We start from the raw sequence: 16,497 nt of genomic DNA on the forward strand, positions 1-16,497 counted from the left end.
CACAATGCTTAATGTCATCACCAGGGGCTATTCCCAGGTTTCAGCTTTTGGCTTGGAAATCTCAGGGCTTTGGACGATTCTGATGGTGGGCACATGGCTGGCCACTGTGAGAACATAATGCTTGAATATGCAAAGCATAACACCCCAGGTGCCATTGGACCAAGGCTCCCAACATTCATTCCAAGGCCCAGGCTGCCAGTAGATTAGCTACAATGGGAGGGGGGCACAAAACTAGTCTTAATTTTATTGCTGCTCCTCCAGCAGCTGCTTTGAGTTGAATGGGAGCTTTCCCAACATCAGAATGTGGTGAAGATGAGAAAAGATATTAATAAGAAGGAATACAGAACATGGGAGAGGCTGAAGCTGCCTGAGTCCATTGGGAAGAGGAAATGTGTACCCCCTCTTCCCCTTTTCTCCCTGCTTAATTAACCGAGGGGCTCAACAGATGGGCGGCTCAATGCTTCCCCTTTAAGCCCCCAAAGCATGCACCATGGCCTGCGCATGGAGCAAAAAGATGCACCAAGAAGGGGCTTCTTTTTGCACCATAGAAGGGACGCCATAACCACCGTGGTGGGGTGTTATGATGCCCCTTGTGTGCAGCACTGTTTGGGCACTGCACACAAGGGACATCATCGTGCTGCGCCCCATATAAACGGCGCGCACCAAGATGGTGCCCCGACTGAGGAAGAAAAGCTTGGAGCGTGTGAAAGCTCAGCCCTTCTTTACCTCTAGTATGCAGTCAGGCCGGCACAAAGTGCCAGTCTGTACTGCCTCATAGTGAACAATCCTTTTGCTCTTTAAACCAATTTTGCAGCAATTGAAGTAAGCTGAGGAGAAAGGAGAAAAGTGGGGGGAGGCGGGAAACTGCAATATTTTAAAAGTAGTTGGGGGGAAAATGGGATGACAAGAGGATTAATACAGACTGCAGGGACGTAGCCAGGATTTTAGGAAGGGGGGGTCCAGACTAAGTGCCACCATTATATTGGGGCTTGGGTGCGGCGGCGCAGCAGCACGCACCATTCATTTTTCTAACGGAAGGGGGGTCCGGACCCCAAGAACACCCCCCCCCGGCTACATCCCTGCAGACTGTTCCTGGCAAATTGGGACTGTTTGAGGGTATGTATGACCATCATCTAAGGACTTTATCACATTAGGCTCATAAAGCACCATAATCCCATTATTCTAGCAAAGGCATACATATTGGGATGTTATCAATCATTATCTTACAGCTCTTCAAAAGTGCTATGGTGCTGTTTCTGTCCCGACTGGTGACTCCTACATACCAGCCTCCATAGCCCCATCTCCTTGTCCCATTCCCTTTCCAGCATGTCTTTCAGTGTGCATTTATTTTAATCTTTAATTATTTTTAGTGAAATCATACAATTGTGACAATCTATCAGGTTAAAAAAAAAAGAAAAGAAATGGAAAAAGAAAGAAAAGTGGCTTGCTTGGGAATAGCGAGAGGAAAGGGAAAGAAGGGGAGAGAGGCAGAATCAAACCCATTTGCACCATGTGACTACCTGTATATCAGAACTGCAATTGGAGTAACTTTTCACACTCTGAATAGTGCATAATCAGTATGATCAGGGGGCATTGATGAGTTTTGCCCATCAATGAAAAGGAGCACTCCAGCAAGTGGATAGACTACAGACCAGCTACTGGACACAGTATCATGTGATAAAGTATGCATTCCAGCAAGCGGATAGAGTACAAGCCAGCTACAGGAGACAGTATCATGTGATAAAGTAAGCCCAGAGATGCTGCTATCCTGCTCTAATTCCAGTAATCAAATCTGGTGTAATAAAGTCCTAAATCAGGGATTGACAACTGGGAACACACTGGTCTCCCAGCAGACCTAGGACTCAGGCCACATATCCCTGCTAAAAAAATCACTATATGTCTGGGCCCCAATGCCCTCCAGAGTGTTTGAGACTTTTTTTTTGCCCATCCACCTGCCATTTTAGGCTCAGGAGAAGCCTTTTTTATACCAGGAAGCAACTCACAAGTCACTTCCTATTTTCTTCCTGTTTTTAAAAAGGCCTCTCCTGAGCCTAAAATGGTCTAGAGAAGGCCAAGAATGTCCAAAATGCTCTCACTCTTTCTTAGGGGCATTTTTGACCTTGTGGTGACCCTATGAAGCACAAAGACAGTCCAGGAACTGCATGAAGCCTGTGGGCTGCATTTCTCACAGCACTGATCTAAGTAATGCCTAAATATTCCTGGGACATTTGTACAACCACATTGCTCCATGTACACATGATTTCCATTGCAAGGTTACTTGGAAAGGTCACATGGAAAGAATATATTTAACATGTGACAAAATACAGTGGGCCTTCCATATTGGCAGGCTAGCCATCTGCAAATTGGAGCTCCCACGGATTGCCTAATTCATATTGGGCTATTACCTAATGACTGTCCATGCCCACGGGCACCTAATGTGGGCGTGTTTATGTTGCCAGCTATTGACCCATATCGGCTTGGGCTCCCGTGCTTTTTTCTCATTCATGGGGCTTCCCCAGAAGTGAACCTCCACATGGAAAGAGCGCACAGTATTGTTATTTGAAAGCTAGCAAAATGACAATTTCAGACCTTTCCTTTTTAAAACCTTTAGTGTCCTGCTTATGTAATTCACTTATTAGATTGGTTTTGCCTTCCCTGCCCCTCATCCTGCTTTTCAATGTGAGATGGGAATGTCTTCATTTGCCCCAGTGTTGTTGTTGTTTTTTAGAAAAGGCTGTTATTTATTCTAAACTGTGGTTAAAAACTTCTCGAACTTGGCTGTTCTGTATTGTGCATAACTGCTCTGCTTTCATGTTGTGTTGACTGTCATTACTGATTATGTTGGCTTTACCTAAGCTGCTCTGGCAGCCTTGTTGTCTGAAGAGCACTGTGAAAATATCAGAAAACAAAACAAAACAAACAAATAAACAAACATCCCTGCAAGAAAAGAAATCCTGCCTTTGAAACAGATGTTTGCACTTCCTACAACAAATGAATAACAGCTAGGCATTAATTGGGCTAATTTAAACTTCTTTCTAGGAATTGTCCACACTAAGCCCTGTAGGAATGGACTGATGAGAGTGATTTTTGCTAACTAATCCAAGGACGTTCCAGGTCAGTTGTGTTCTGTCACTGGAAGATCTTGGAGCTTTGACTTTGCCACTCCTGACATTAGAGCCTTTGCCTCATCCCATCTCCAGCTTTTGCTCAGCTTCACCTCACATGTAGTACCTGCTCTGTCTCATTTGGCCTCTCCTTGCCTTGACTGACTGATTCCTTTATTATGCAAAAAAGCAGCCCCATTCACAGAATTTTATACGTAGTCCAGCATCCCTTGCACACTACGGATAGCATTATGATTCCACGTTAACTGCCATGGCACCTTGCTAGTCAGTGCACCTTGCAAGTCAGTCTCCTGCAAAATGTGCAAAGTTTGATTTGCATTTGTGCAGATGTACTTAAAGAGCAGCCAGTTGGGTTTTAATGGTTGGTTGGTTCCTTCCTTCCAGCTCCAAGAAGGAAGGTGGAGCTATGTGTGCAGTACATTGGGGAGTGTGTGGAACTGCGGAAGGAAAGACCAGCATTGGCTTTCTGGTGGCTTCCCCAATCACACACACAGTTTTTCCATGTTTGTACATTAGATGTTTAAAGTAGAACTGTGTCCATTCCCACATTTGCTTTGGAGGACCTTTCCAGACATTGTCCCCAACAACATCTTATTTCTGAGTCATTAAAAGGTTTTTCTATTCAGATGCAAATGAAGTCCTTCCTGACAACAAATGTTGAGTAATTTTGACGTCAATACAGGAGCTGTAGCCGGACGTTCCAAGAATAGGCCTGCTGTTTGGGAAAGAAGCAGAAAGGAAGCAACTGCAGATACTTAACTTGGAAGATAGGAAGCTGAGGAAAGATGAGTTGGAAAGAGGTATCAAGCCAGCACAATTTAGGTCCAGTTTCCTTGAAACATCTTGTAAAGTTAGAGGCTCAACCATGTAATTTGCATATTGCTGGAAATCCATGACCTATGATCAAAAGTTAAGAGGTGTGCTGTATCCAACTTTAAAAATCTGGAGCTCGATGAAAATAAAAGTTAATTGACTAATCACATGAATTTAATCTTTTGATCCACATATTTCCAAAGCAAAAAGGCATTTATACATGATGCATAGATGTAGTTAGGAAACATATTTAAAGAAGATACATATTTTCCTTTGTTTTAAATAAGGGATAATACCACTTTTAAGATAATACCCTCATTATTTGTGAGTGAGACTGTGAAAGGGGAAGCCAAATGTAGATACACTCTGGACTTCAAGAAAACTTCAGTAAGCTTAGGGAAAACTTCAGTAAGCTTAAGGAAATATGAGGTGAGATCCCATGATCAGAAATGCTCAAAAAGGAGTTGATGATGCATGGGAGTTTCCTAAAGCTCAGATATTGAAGGCACAGTTCCACACAATTCCAATGAGGAAGAAAAAGAGGAAGTATCTAAAGAAACCAGAATGGAAGTAAAAAAATAAACTTTCAGATGAGCTAAGATTTACAAGAGACATGTGTAAGAATTGGAAGAAGGGGGAAATCATCGGAGAGGAATATGAACAAATAGCCAGTACTTGCAGACATAAAGGAGATTATCACGCTGCATTTTGCCTGCAGGATAGATGCAGGAATCAAAAGTCAAAGACGGATTTTATCACACTGCCCCATAGTCCCGCAGTATTTAACCCATATGCAATGCGCGCTTCTCTGGGCTTCTCATGCAGTTTTTCAGACTCAGGATTTTTCCATATTTGAGAAGCCTGGAGAAGCACAGATTGCATCTGGGTTGCATACTACCCAGCTATGGGGCAGTGCAATAAAATCCATCTTTCACTTTTAAAGCCTGCGTCAATGCTGTGGGTGAATTGTAGTGCGATAATCTCTAAAGTCAGAAAAACTAATGTTCAGAATGAATTTAGGCTTACTAGAGAAGTTTGATTTTTTTTTAAAGGATGGATTTTGGCTATGTTTGGAGTAAGAGGAAAAACAAGGAAATGAAAGGGTCATTGCATAGAGAAGACAATTAGTCAGCCCTCTGTATCCACTGACTTTTATCAATGGATTCAAGCATCTTTAGTTGAATTTTTTTTTAAATGTATAAATTCCAAAAAGCAAACCTTCATTTTGCCATTTTATATAAGGAACACCATTTTAATTGTCTTTGCTGTGTCTCTGGGAAAAATCACTCCTCAGTTTAGGATGCAGATTACTTCCATTGCTACTGTAATAACTTAGCTTTCCATCTAGTGCAAGTGTATTAGGAACCATTTCCAGTTGCAATAAAATATATACAGTATCAAGGATAACCAGATTCAAAGGAGGATACAGCTCTTGTAGAATTAATAATGGTGCAGAAGAGATGGTGTAAAAAACAAAAACAAAAAAACCCCCATATCAATAAGACTGTTAGTATATGAGCATGTCCGCTATTGTCCTTGTACACCCTGCAAATAGCTGAGGAAATCAAGAACAAAACATGTAATGCTTAGAAAGCCTAATTCAGATGGGCAATATTTAGAAGGTAGAACACTGTGACCCTTCTGCTTGTTTTTAGAGAAACTGCCAATTTATTCTGTATGGAGATCACGGTCATTGTAACTGACTTCCCTGATTTGCTTTCTCATAAGCAAAAGTGAAAATGCCTCCAAGGCATACTGCCTCTCGCAATTGTTCCTCATCAAAATACGGCTGGATTTCCTTGGTTACTGTGTTAATTATGCAGACATCTGAAATGCTCTCTTTTACTTGTTTGTAAGAATTTCTGTCCCACCTTACTCGTGTTCAAAGTCACATAAAACCAGAAAAAGTCACAAATATTAATTTGCTCACAATTAATCAATGATATTTTCTACTAAATACAGAACTAGGAGCATTTTTAAACTATTTTTCAAAAACTATTTGATTCTACTCAAGACAATATGCAGATCCTGGTGATGCTGTGGCACTGCAAAAATTTCTTAAAACATTTCACTCCTTTTTTAAGGAGTGCTGCCACTGCTGCCACTCATTTATGTGAAGGTGATGGCCACTATCCCACCAATTCTTCACTCTGAGACTTAAACTCAGGACTTCCTGCGAGTGGGGTGAGGGCTGATCATCCCCACATTCGCAGCCCTCCCTGTGCTGCCTTCGTACCATCTTGGTGTGCGGCCATTCAGATGGGGAGTGCCATGATTCTGTCATTTTGGCGCAGTGTCCAAATGGCGCTGCACCAAAGGCAGACACAAAAGGAGCAAAAAGAAGTTGCTGTAAGCAGCTTCCTGGAAGGGGTGGCATAGTGGTGGTCGCATGCCATGATGATGCCCCTTTAAGCCAGCACCATTTGGGTGCTGTACCGCCCGTGTGTCATAATGGCGCACCCCGTGTGGACAGGCACACACCATAATGGTGCATGAGCAGTGGAATTAGGGCTTTGAGCATGTAAACCCTCAGCCCTAGTTCAGCCCTAGCACACAGTCAGGCTGGCACTATACTGCCCCTAAGTTCTCACAGAACCTTTATTAAACTTTTGTATCTTATAACCCTTCTGGTTGCCTGTGACTTCACTAGTCACCAAACTCTACGTCTCCCGCAGGACACTACAACAATTTAATTAAGAATATGTCCCTTTCTTGGGTACCTAAACCCTTTCTAACTGCCCTTACAGCAGCCTAGCCTAACCTCAATGACTCTTCACCCCTCAGGGTACAATAAACATCTACAACCCTTTCAAACCTGCTCCTCCCTCTTATATACTCACTCCTGGGAACAGTCCTCACCTTTTCCTGGCTTCATTTCCATTGGCTAATGCCAAGGTTCTCATCTGCCCATTATCTCTACACTGACAAATGAAGTTAAAGGTATCAGCACCTAGGCAAATATTCTAACATTCCAACATAATGTTCTGCCTTTGAAGATAAATTTTACATGAGGTGGGTAGCTGTGGTGCTCTAAACATTTTTAGTTTACTAATCCTGTCAATGAGAACCAGCATGATATAGTAGCTTGAGCACTTCACTACAGCTCTGGAGACCAGGATTCAAATCCCTGCTCAGCCATGGAACCCCCCCCCTCCCCTGGGTGACCATGAGCAAACCACACTGCCTTAGAGGAAGGCAAAGGCAAACCTCCTCTGAACAAATATTGCCAAGAAAATCTCAAGATAGGATTGCCTTAGGGTTGTCAGAAATCAGAAACAATTTAAAGGCACACAACAACAACAACAACAACAGTCCTGTTCATCCTAGCCAGCATAACCAGTAATGAGGCTTTATGGGACTTGCCATTCAAAAACATTTGGAAGACCACAGTTGCTCATCCATATTTCAGATGGTAAATTTCCCCATATTTGAATGTTTTGTTTCAGTTCTGTAGTAGAGTTTGGGCTTCCTCTTTGGCTTAAATCAAATGGTTGCTGTAGTTATTCTACTGGGAGGAAATCTCCAAACAGAAACCATTGCCAGACTATTCTGATGATACTCACTTTTGGAGGGTAGGGGTGTCTTAACTTGTCATAGACCATATAGAGCACAATACTCAGCATGCACATCTCTGCACCTCTGTTCCACCGGCAGCTGTCAATCTTGGGGGATGTTGTTACAGCTGTTAAACAACCAGCACAGCAGGATGGGGGTGACCAACCTGTGGGGATTACCTTCTTTCCCTGTTGAAGTTCTCTAGAATATAGTTACTCACAGTGGCAATCCCTGGACCTGTGCCAGCATTTAGTGCTGTCCCCTGACAAGTTTCTAGGAAAGAAGGAAACCATGGTACCCAAAGGGCACAAATTTAGGCCAGTCCCTGGCACATTGGAAAATAATTAATGCTGGTTCCCGACATCAGATAACCTGAGACACACTGGTTTAGAAAGTGAGGGGGGGTGCTTTTCCTTCCATCTACAGAACTACAGTGAAGATAGGAGGCAGTCCCTGCTGTTCAATGACCTTCCTCTCCCCATTCTCCTTCCCATGTTCTTTAATGGCCACAGCAGTGCCCCCCCACCCCCCAGGGCTAGGCAGCTTCCAATGGTGTTGGATGGAACACAGAGGGCTAGTAAATATTCCCTTGCACCCATCCACAACAAGACATCTATGCGTATAACTTGAATGACCTGCATATATGTCACTAACAGAACTACAGCCCCAGGCTTTTCTAATAACCAGGTTACAAGGCACCTTCTAGGTTTTTTTAAAGGTCTAAACTCAAGATTCTGGTGATGGCATTCAAAGCCCATAATGGGTTGAGACCTCAATACTTGAAGCAGTGGTGTCCCTGAGGTTGGGGTCACCCAGTGCAGGAAGGTGCTGGTGGTGAACTGCCTTGCCCTCTCACTGCTGCCCATCCACAAAGACTGATGCAGAGCCCCCAAAGGCCTTCTGGCTCCAGTGCGGCTGTAGCCATGTTGGACTCTAAAGGCAGCGCCCCCTGCCAAGGCCTCAGAGTCCAGCATGTCCACAGCTTTGCCAAATCCTTAAAGGCAGACTCTCCCCAAAAGCCACTCACAGTCTGGTGTGGCTGTAGCCCCACTGGACCTGAAGGCAGCATACCCCCCATCAGCCACTGCTACTGATGGGGTGTCACTGTAGCCTCCAGAGAGCCCATTTAGGGCCCTATGCAGCTGCGGGTGAGCAGGAAAGCACCCTTTCCCACTTGTCCAGTAGCTGTGCCAGTCCCTCAGGGTGTACCACCCCACTGGATGATTCCTCCCTGTAGGGTGACTCCCGGTGCAGTTCACACACCCCTAGCGATGCCACTGACTTGAAGGAGTGATTCTCCCAATGTATGCTTGCCTCAGGACTGAGGCCTGTTGGAAGAGCCCAGATCTGCCTTCACCAGTAAGAGTCAAACACTGTTTTAGAATGGGGGAGGGAGTATTCCTCTCTTGTGGTGCACCATTGGTAGAACACCTTCTCCTTGGAAGCCCAAATGGTGCTCTGTGTTTGGTCATTTTGAGACCAAGTCAAAATATAACTTTTTTTTAAAAAAATTATTATTATTATAACTGAAAAATAACACATGCACACACATACAAACACACAACAATACAGTTCCCTCTTCACCCCCTTTGAGCAGGTTACAAACATATTTTTTTATGAAGACCTTTGGCACTTTATTTATTTTCTCCTAATTTTTTACAATTGGGAGAAGGGTCGAGGTATGGAATTGCTTATAATTGTGAATTTTTATTCTTACGATATTTTATTGTTATATTTATCTTTTAATCTGCCTTGATTCCATCAGGAAAAGGTAGAATATAAATAAATTAGATTATTATTATTATTAAATATGCAGGCACATGGCTTGATGTTGTTTGCCAAATGTTGTTGTTCCCCAACTTGATACATGGGTAGAGTCATGTAAGAAATAAATATCATCATCATCATCATCATCATCATCATCATCATCATCATCATCATCAATTTTACCTTTTAAGCTGTTTGAACTTGTTTAACATATTTTTGCTCCATTTAAATTATTTTTACGGCATTAAATTCTGAATTATTCAAAACAGTTAAAACTTAAGTTTATTTGGTCTCTGGGATCGAATGACATAGGGTGGGATATAAATATTTTAATAAATTAAGAAATAAATGAAACGGATGGCTCTTCACACCTCAGTATGCCAATCACTGTCGCTGTATTCTTGCACAGGCACAGGGGACAGCTAGCACTTCAAAACAAACTCATTCTTTTTTTAAAAAACAACAACACTGACTTGACTTTTTGACAGATTCAAGGGGGAAAATAGTTCCTTTGGGCTTCCTGTTCACATCCCCTGATGTTTTTAAATAGCCATGACCTGTGGAAGTCCCTATGTGCTGTCAGGAGCATTCAGCAATTTCTTGTTCCTCTTCTGCTGGATATTGTTTGTGTGTTCAAATGCAAACTTGTAAAAATCCAAGCCTCTTAAAAAAGCTGAGATGAAAGGAAGTTTTTCCAGAAGTCCCAGCTGTCCATTAATGAAAATAGAGAGGTGTTGCTACTGCGCAGCTCAGAAAGGACCGCCCTGATGTCGTTTCCTTCCAGCAGTGTAAACTGCAGGCCCACATAGACCTGGCCTGGGTCCCTCAGCATTTGCCAGGATTGTTTTTACTTGGAGATGGAACTTGGAAAGTACTCAGGACTCTGCACAGGAAGCACCTGCTTTTCAAGTGACGACTGTCTTATCTGACCCAGTCACATCAGGTGGCTTCCTTGTTTACATTAGCAATGGGTCCCAGTGGCCCTCCCGCCTCAACCTTCATTGGCTCATTTGCCTGCTCCTTTTTCCAGCTCGCTCATTGATCTGAAGAGAAAATCACTCCCAGACTTTCCCAGCAAATAAGCTACAGCCTCCATTTCCTATTTCTGTTTTTTTTTTTTCCCCTTTTACAAAAGGACAGTAGGGACAGAACTATAGCAGTTCTTGAAGGGAGTGGCAAGACAGACACAATTCCAGGACAGCACTATAAGGACAGGGCATGCTGTCTGTTGTCCAAGAAGATGCCCAGAATTTACTAAAGGTCTAGTTGCAGTCCTGTGGATTAACTGTGGATTTTTGGGGCAAAACAAAACAATTAATCTCAGCCATAGACGTATTATTGCTAATTGACAAATCACTTTTTCTTAAGATATATTCCAACTGAGGAGTTTTCCCTTGGTTCTAGCTCTGTCTTCCTTGCACATAGCTGGAAAAACTAGTTAATTAACACATCAAATTAACTCATGACATTATTCTAGTGATTCAATAATTTCTTGATTCACCCTGAACATAATCCCTCATGCTTTAGTAAATTAATTATTTTAAAACATTAGGATCCATTTGAGTGAATGCTTCTTCCGTTAGCAAATTCAGTAAAACAGAAAGGTATGGGGGGGGGAGACCTTAGAACTGGAGGAAATGTATAATTAGGTTCTATTGCTAGGTAATAGAACCCAGCCCTGGGAAGCAAATGAAGAGCTGGGACTGAGGAGCAATTGAAGACGTATTGAAAGGGTCAGGGAGAGGTCTGCTGTATAATGGACTGCCACCATCTTAAGGGTGACAGTAGTATTATTGTCTTTGCAGTCCATTTACGGAGAAATTTCAGATTGAAAGAAGCAAATTAAAAAGTACAAAATGTGCAAAATGTGTCCCTAGGGTCAATTTACATTCTGTGTAAATATCAAAACCATTGTTTTCAACAATGACTTTATTAATAATTATGGAATAAAATCAGTTATAAGAGTTGGTGGCAATTAACTAAATTACCAATTTGTAACATTTAACAGCATGGAATTAATTTTCAAACTTTAATATTCCAAACTTTGGGCTATCAAGATTATAATATCAATAACCCAGAATCTGGAAAGTTCTTCTTAAGAACTAAAATGTTTCCGGTGCAGGTTGAGTCCCCTTTATCTGGAATTCCAAAATCCCAAATACTCCAAAATATTTTTAAAAATTCATCAGTGGCCAAGATAGTGACACCTCTGCTTTCTGATGGTTCAGTGTACACAAACTTAGTTTCATGCACAACATTACTTAAAATATTGCATTAAATTACTTTCAGGCTGTATGTATAAGGTACATAAAACACAAGTGAATACTGTGTTTTGACTTGAGTCTCATCTCCAAGACATCTCAATATGTACATATATGCAAATACAGGTATTCCAAAATCCAAAAAATCCAAAATCTAAAATTCTAAAATGCATTTCAGAAAAGGGAGACTCAACCTGTCCTCCTCCTCCTCCTCCTCCTCCTCCTCCTCCTCCTCCTCCTCCTCTGTTATCTGTTATGTGTTATTTCATGGATCACATGTTAGTAAGTAACACATTACTTTTAGCTTACTTCTTAAGTGTATTTAATCCTTCAAAATAGGGGGAAAGGCCAGAAATCCACCCCAAAAGTTCCAGTGTTTGAGAAATAATTATTAAACGTTTGCAAGGGGCAATGAGTTTGTGGGTAGGAATCATAAAAGACCTTGGGGCACAGGCTGTTACTTCACTGCTCCTTCCTGTTGAAAGACATGGCCCAGGATGAGAAAAGAATACTGGAAGTAAGCAAATGGCTTTGCAGATGGTGCACTCAGAAAAGATTTGGCTTCTTGGATCATGGACTGTGCTTTCATGAAAAAGGATGTTTGAGTACCTCAGATTGATTAGTAAGGCTGTATTTGCTAGGAGTCTTGCAAAAAAGTTCTTTAAACTGAGTTAAGTGGGGGAGGGAGATAGTGACCAGGGGAACACTAAGTACTGGGGACAAATTGGGCCAACAGTTTAAGAACCTAAGAGTCGGCAAAAAAAAAAGGACTCAATTGGAGAGTATGACTTATAGATGTCATTTTATGGATGGGAAATAAACAAGATGAACTTGCACTCTTAACACAAGGGCAAATATATTTTAATAAGCATCACTGAAACCTGTTGGGTTGAGTCTCATGGTTGGAATGTAGTAATGGAAAGGAAGAATGGTGGTGTAGTGATTAAATGCCTGTACTGCAGCCACTCACTCACAAACTGCAAGGTTGCGAGTTCAATATCAGCCAAGGTCTCAAGCTTCACTCAGGATTGCATTCTTACATGGTCGCTAACATGAGTACCCAGCTTGTTGGGGGCAATTAGCTTACACTTTGTAAACCGCTTAGGGAGTGCTAAAGTTCACTGATAAGCGGTATAGAAATGTACTTGCTATTGCTATTGCTAAGAACCTATTCCAGAGAAATAGATCAAACAGCAAACGAGTAGGAATAGAAGCAGATGTCAAGGATGTGTTCACCTGTAATACATGGGAGCTGGCAAACAATTCCAATGAGAAAGAAAAGTGGGCAGTGTTTAAAGAAACTACAGTGGATGTACAAAGAACTTTCAGATGAGCTGTTTACATGTAAAAGAAATGAAAGGAAACCACCAAAGAGGAATGCAAACCAATAGCCACTCTGTAGTCAGAAAAGCTAAAGCTCAGGCTTGCTAGAGAGATTAAAAATAATTACAAATCTGAGAAGGGGGAGGGGAGTTGGCTATGTTCAGAGCAAGAGACAGTATAAGGAAATGAGAGTGCCATTGCATAGAGAAGATGGTTAAATGTAGTAGGTACCAGAGAGAAGGCTGAAGTGTTCACTACTTTCTTTACCTGGATATTTTTCAAAATTTTCTACCAGCATAGGTGAAGAGGTAGTAAAGGAATACTTGCTACTCTTAATGAATTCAACTCTAAAAGACAAGATGAACTGAATTCAAGAGTACTAAAATAACTTGAAAATAGAATCTCAGAGTCATTGTTATCAACTTTGAGAATTCTTGGAGAATTGCATGATTATGCAGCCCAATTTATGCCTGCGTATATCATTAACAGGATGCCAGGCACAAAGGGCTTTTTTTTGTTGTAACTGCCCTCAAGTCGATGTCTTCCTACTTCCCTCCACCTTTCCCGGCATTATTGTTTTTTCCAATGAGTCCTTCCTTCTCATGATGTATCCGAAGTACGACAGCCTCAATTTGGTCATTTTGGGCCCAAACAGACAGGCCAAAATAAAGCTGCTTTGGGTCACTTTGGGGGTATGCTGTTTAAATGACACATGCATCTTAAGAGTCCAGAAGCTATGCCAAAGCTTAAGACTGGAGCGTGGCTTTGGCCCAACCTCCGGCCTCTTATGAAACATGTCATTTAAACAGTATACCTCCAAAATGACCCGAAGCAGCTTTAATTTGACCTGTCTGTTCGGGCCCAGAGGCTTCCAAGGAAGTTTCTGACTTGATCTGCTCTAGGACCCATTTATTTGTCCTTTTAGCTGTCCATGGGATTCTCAGCACTCTTCTCCAGCACCACATCTCAAATGAATTGATTTTCTTCCTAACATCTTTCTTAACTGTCCAGCTCTCACATCCATACATGGTAATTGGGAATATGATGACTTGTATGGTTCTAACATATGTGCTCAGTTGTATATCTTTGCATTTTAGAATCTGTTCTAGTTCTTTCATAGCCACATGCCCCATTTTAGCTTGCCATTTTAGTTGCCCGCCTTTGGACATGCTCCAGTTTCTCAATGTCCTTTTTGAATTGTGGTGCCCAGAACTGGATACAATATTCCAGGTGAGGCCTGACCAAAGCGGAATACAATGGCCCTATTACTTCTCTTGATCTAGACACTATACTTTTATTGATGCAGCCTAAAATTGCATTGGCCTTTTTAGCGCCGCATCACACTGTTGACTCATGTTCAACTTGTGGTCTACTTGAACTCCTAGATCCCTTTTACTATAGTGTCACCTACAGATCTCAGATTGTTGATATTCCTTCCTCCTATTTTCACTCCTCCTTCTTCTGTGTCCAAGTCTGCTTTTCTTATAATATGTTCTACATTAAACAGATAGGGTGATACAGCCTTGTCTGACCCCTTTGCCAATTGTGAACCATTCTGTTTCTCCATGTTCTGTTATGACAGTAGCCTCTTGTCCCGAGTACAGATTCAAAGAGTAACAAAGAGTTACTGAGAGAGGAACTGCAAACCACTACAGTATATTGACTGAAGGACAGATAAAACTGTGAACTATAATTCCCTCACTGAGCTCTCTCCTATGCCATTAACAGTGCTATGTCTCTAACTCAGCCATCTATCTGCAGTATTCTGATATGATACTTTTGGCCTACCTTATAATGCCATAGGATTATGAAGATAATATGCACACACTCATTTCAGTACTGAAGGAATATTTACAGTCGGCCTTTTGTATCGATGGATTCTTTATCCATGGATTCAAGCATCCATGGCTTGAAAATATTTTTAAAAACATATAAATTTGAAATAGCAAACCTGTGTAAAATGCTACAATGGCATTTTACCGTGCCATTGTATTTAATGGAACGTAAGCATCCACAGATTTTGGTATGCACAGGGGGTCCTGGAACCAAACCCTAGTGGATAACAAGGGCCTATTGTATACCTGTTCAAAATATGATGGAAAGTGCCCTGGGACATTTGAAATAAAATGGACAAATCCCTCCTTTTCCCTTCTCCTCTCCCTTATCAGCTTCCTAAATACATAATCTCAGCACAAGGTGGCCTATGCCGCAGGCCTCCTTAAGGCAGGACTGCGGGCGAGAGCTGCCTAACTGACAGCACTGAAGCAAATCTTTTAAAAAGGGACTGGCATCACTCTTCTGTCATCCTGGAAGCTGTTTGCTTTTCAGCAGCAATTCCCCATATCTTCTTCCAGCTCTGTCTCATGGGCACATCAAGAGAGGCAGAGGACAGGTTTGTTTTCTCTCTGCCATCAGTGGTAAAGCATCTATACCTGGCATCCAGCCAAAGTGACGCTGCCTGACAGCTGTCCCTAAGCAGTCCTGTAATATAAATACACCGATCAGCTGTATTGAAAATGACTGGCTTACGTATTTATCAATGACTCGTCTATATATCTCTCCTTCTCTCTCCATCTATCCACCCACGCACCTACCCACTGACACACAAAGATGTTAACAGTATGCATTTCTACCCAAAGTGTTCCATCTTTGCCTTCTTGAAAGCCATCTTAAATTTCTTTCCCAAGCACATACTGTAAATTATATTAGAAAACGTATTTCACCATTTCTCTTTGTCTCTTTCCATCTTCTTCTTCACCCTTCAGGCAATTTTTGGTTCTTAATCAGGTAGTTCTTTTGATCATCACAACTCTCATCTCCTGGCGCAAAGTTTGAAAGTGTTTATTACACCATGTGAAGAGGAACAATGAGAGACTAGCCTGTCTGAATATTCATTATGCTAATCAAATGTTAATGAATTACAGAGCAGCCCAGCTTGGTGCTCTCTTTCTGTCTTGCTTTATCTTTTGCCTTCTGGATAAAGGAGGGAAAGGAGGGGGAGTCGCATTGACGTTCACAGACAACATGCCAGATTAAAATGACTTGTTTGTTTAAAGTTGGGAAATAGTAAACATTGTGCAGAGGACGAGACAGCTGGGACATGGAGTATATTCAAGGACTTTCTACTTTTGTTTGCTACTTTGTTTTGTCAGAGGATACAGACCTTTTGGAAAAACTGTTGTTCAGAGGTAGAGCATATGAGCAGATCTTGAAAAAGTTGCTTGTTTGGACCACATCTCCCAGATATCTCCTCCCAGCATGGCAAGGATTGTGAGCTGTATTCCAAAAAATAACTTTTTGGAAGCTATGTATATGTATTTTTCAGGACTGGTAGCCAAATTTTGTTCACTTTAAGGGATTCTTCTTTCCTATTTAAGTTGTCCAGGTGTTTGTGGATTTCAATGGCTTCCCTCTGCATTATGACCTGATAGTTGTTGGCATGGCCCAGAATTTCAGTGTTTTCAAATAGCATTTTATGTCCAGGATGGATTATAACGTGTTCTGCTACTGCTTATTTTTCTGGCTGACCCAGTCTGCAGTGTCTCTCATGTCCCTTGATTCATTTTTGAACACTGCGTTTGGTAGACTTGTCCGCAGCTGCATGGTATGAGGTAAACTCCTGAAGCTGTGAGAGGGTCTCTCTTGTCCTTCAC

General features: G+C 41.8%; 2 long non-coding RNA genes across 3 annotated transcripts in view; both read right to left on the reverse strand.

The window, feature by feature from the left end:
* LOC121919071 overlaps positions 1 to 7,868 on the reverse strand; it is a 37,759-nt gene extending 29,891 nt beyond the window's left edge. The window contains exon 1 of the long non-coding RNA XR_006101394.1: positions 7,502 to 7,868. This is a non-coding gene — a long non-coding RNA (uncharacterized LOC121919071). The remainder of the gene's footprint in view (positions 1 to 7,501) is intronic.
* LOC121919070 overlaps positions 1 to 15,697 on the reverse strand; it is a 63,682-nt gene extending 47,985 nt beyond the window's left edge. For both annotated transcript variants that reach the window (XR_006101393.1, XR_006101392.1), the window contains exon 1: positions 15,568 to 15,697. This is a non-coding gene — a long non-coding RNA (uncharacterized LOC121919070). The remainder of the gene's footprint in view (positions 1 to 15,567) is intronic.
* Between the last annotated feature and the right edge of the window lie 800 nt (positions 15,698 to 16,497).

Source organism: Sceloporus undulatus, chromosome 1 (genome assembly GCF_019175285.1).
Source record: "Sceloporus undulatus isolate JIND9_A2432 ecotype Alabama chromosome 1, SceUnd_v1.1, whole genome shotgun sequence".
Taxonomy (NCBI): Eukaryota; Metazoa; Chordata; class Lepidosauria; order Squamata; family Phrynosomatidae; genus Sceloporus; species Sceloporus undulatus.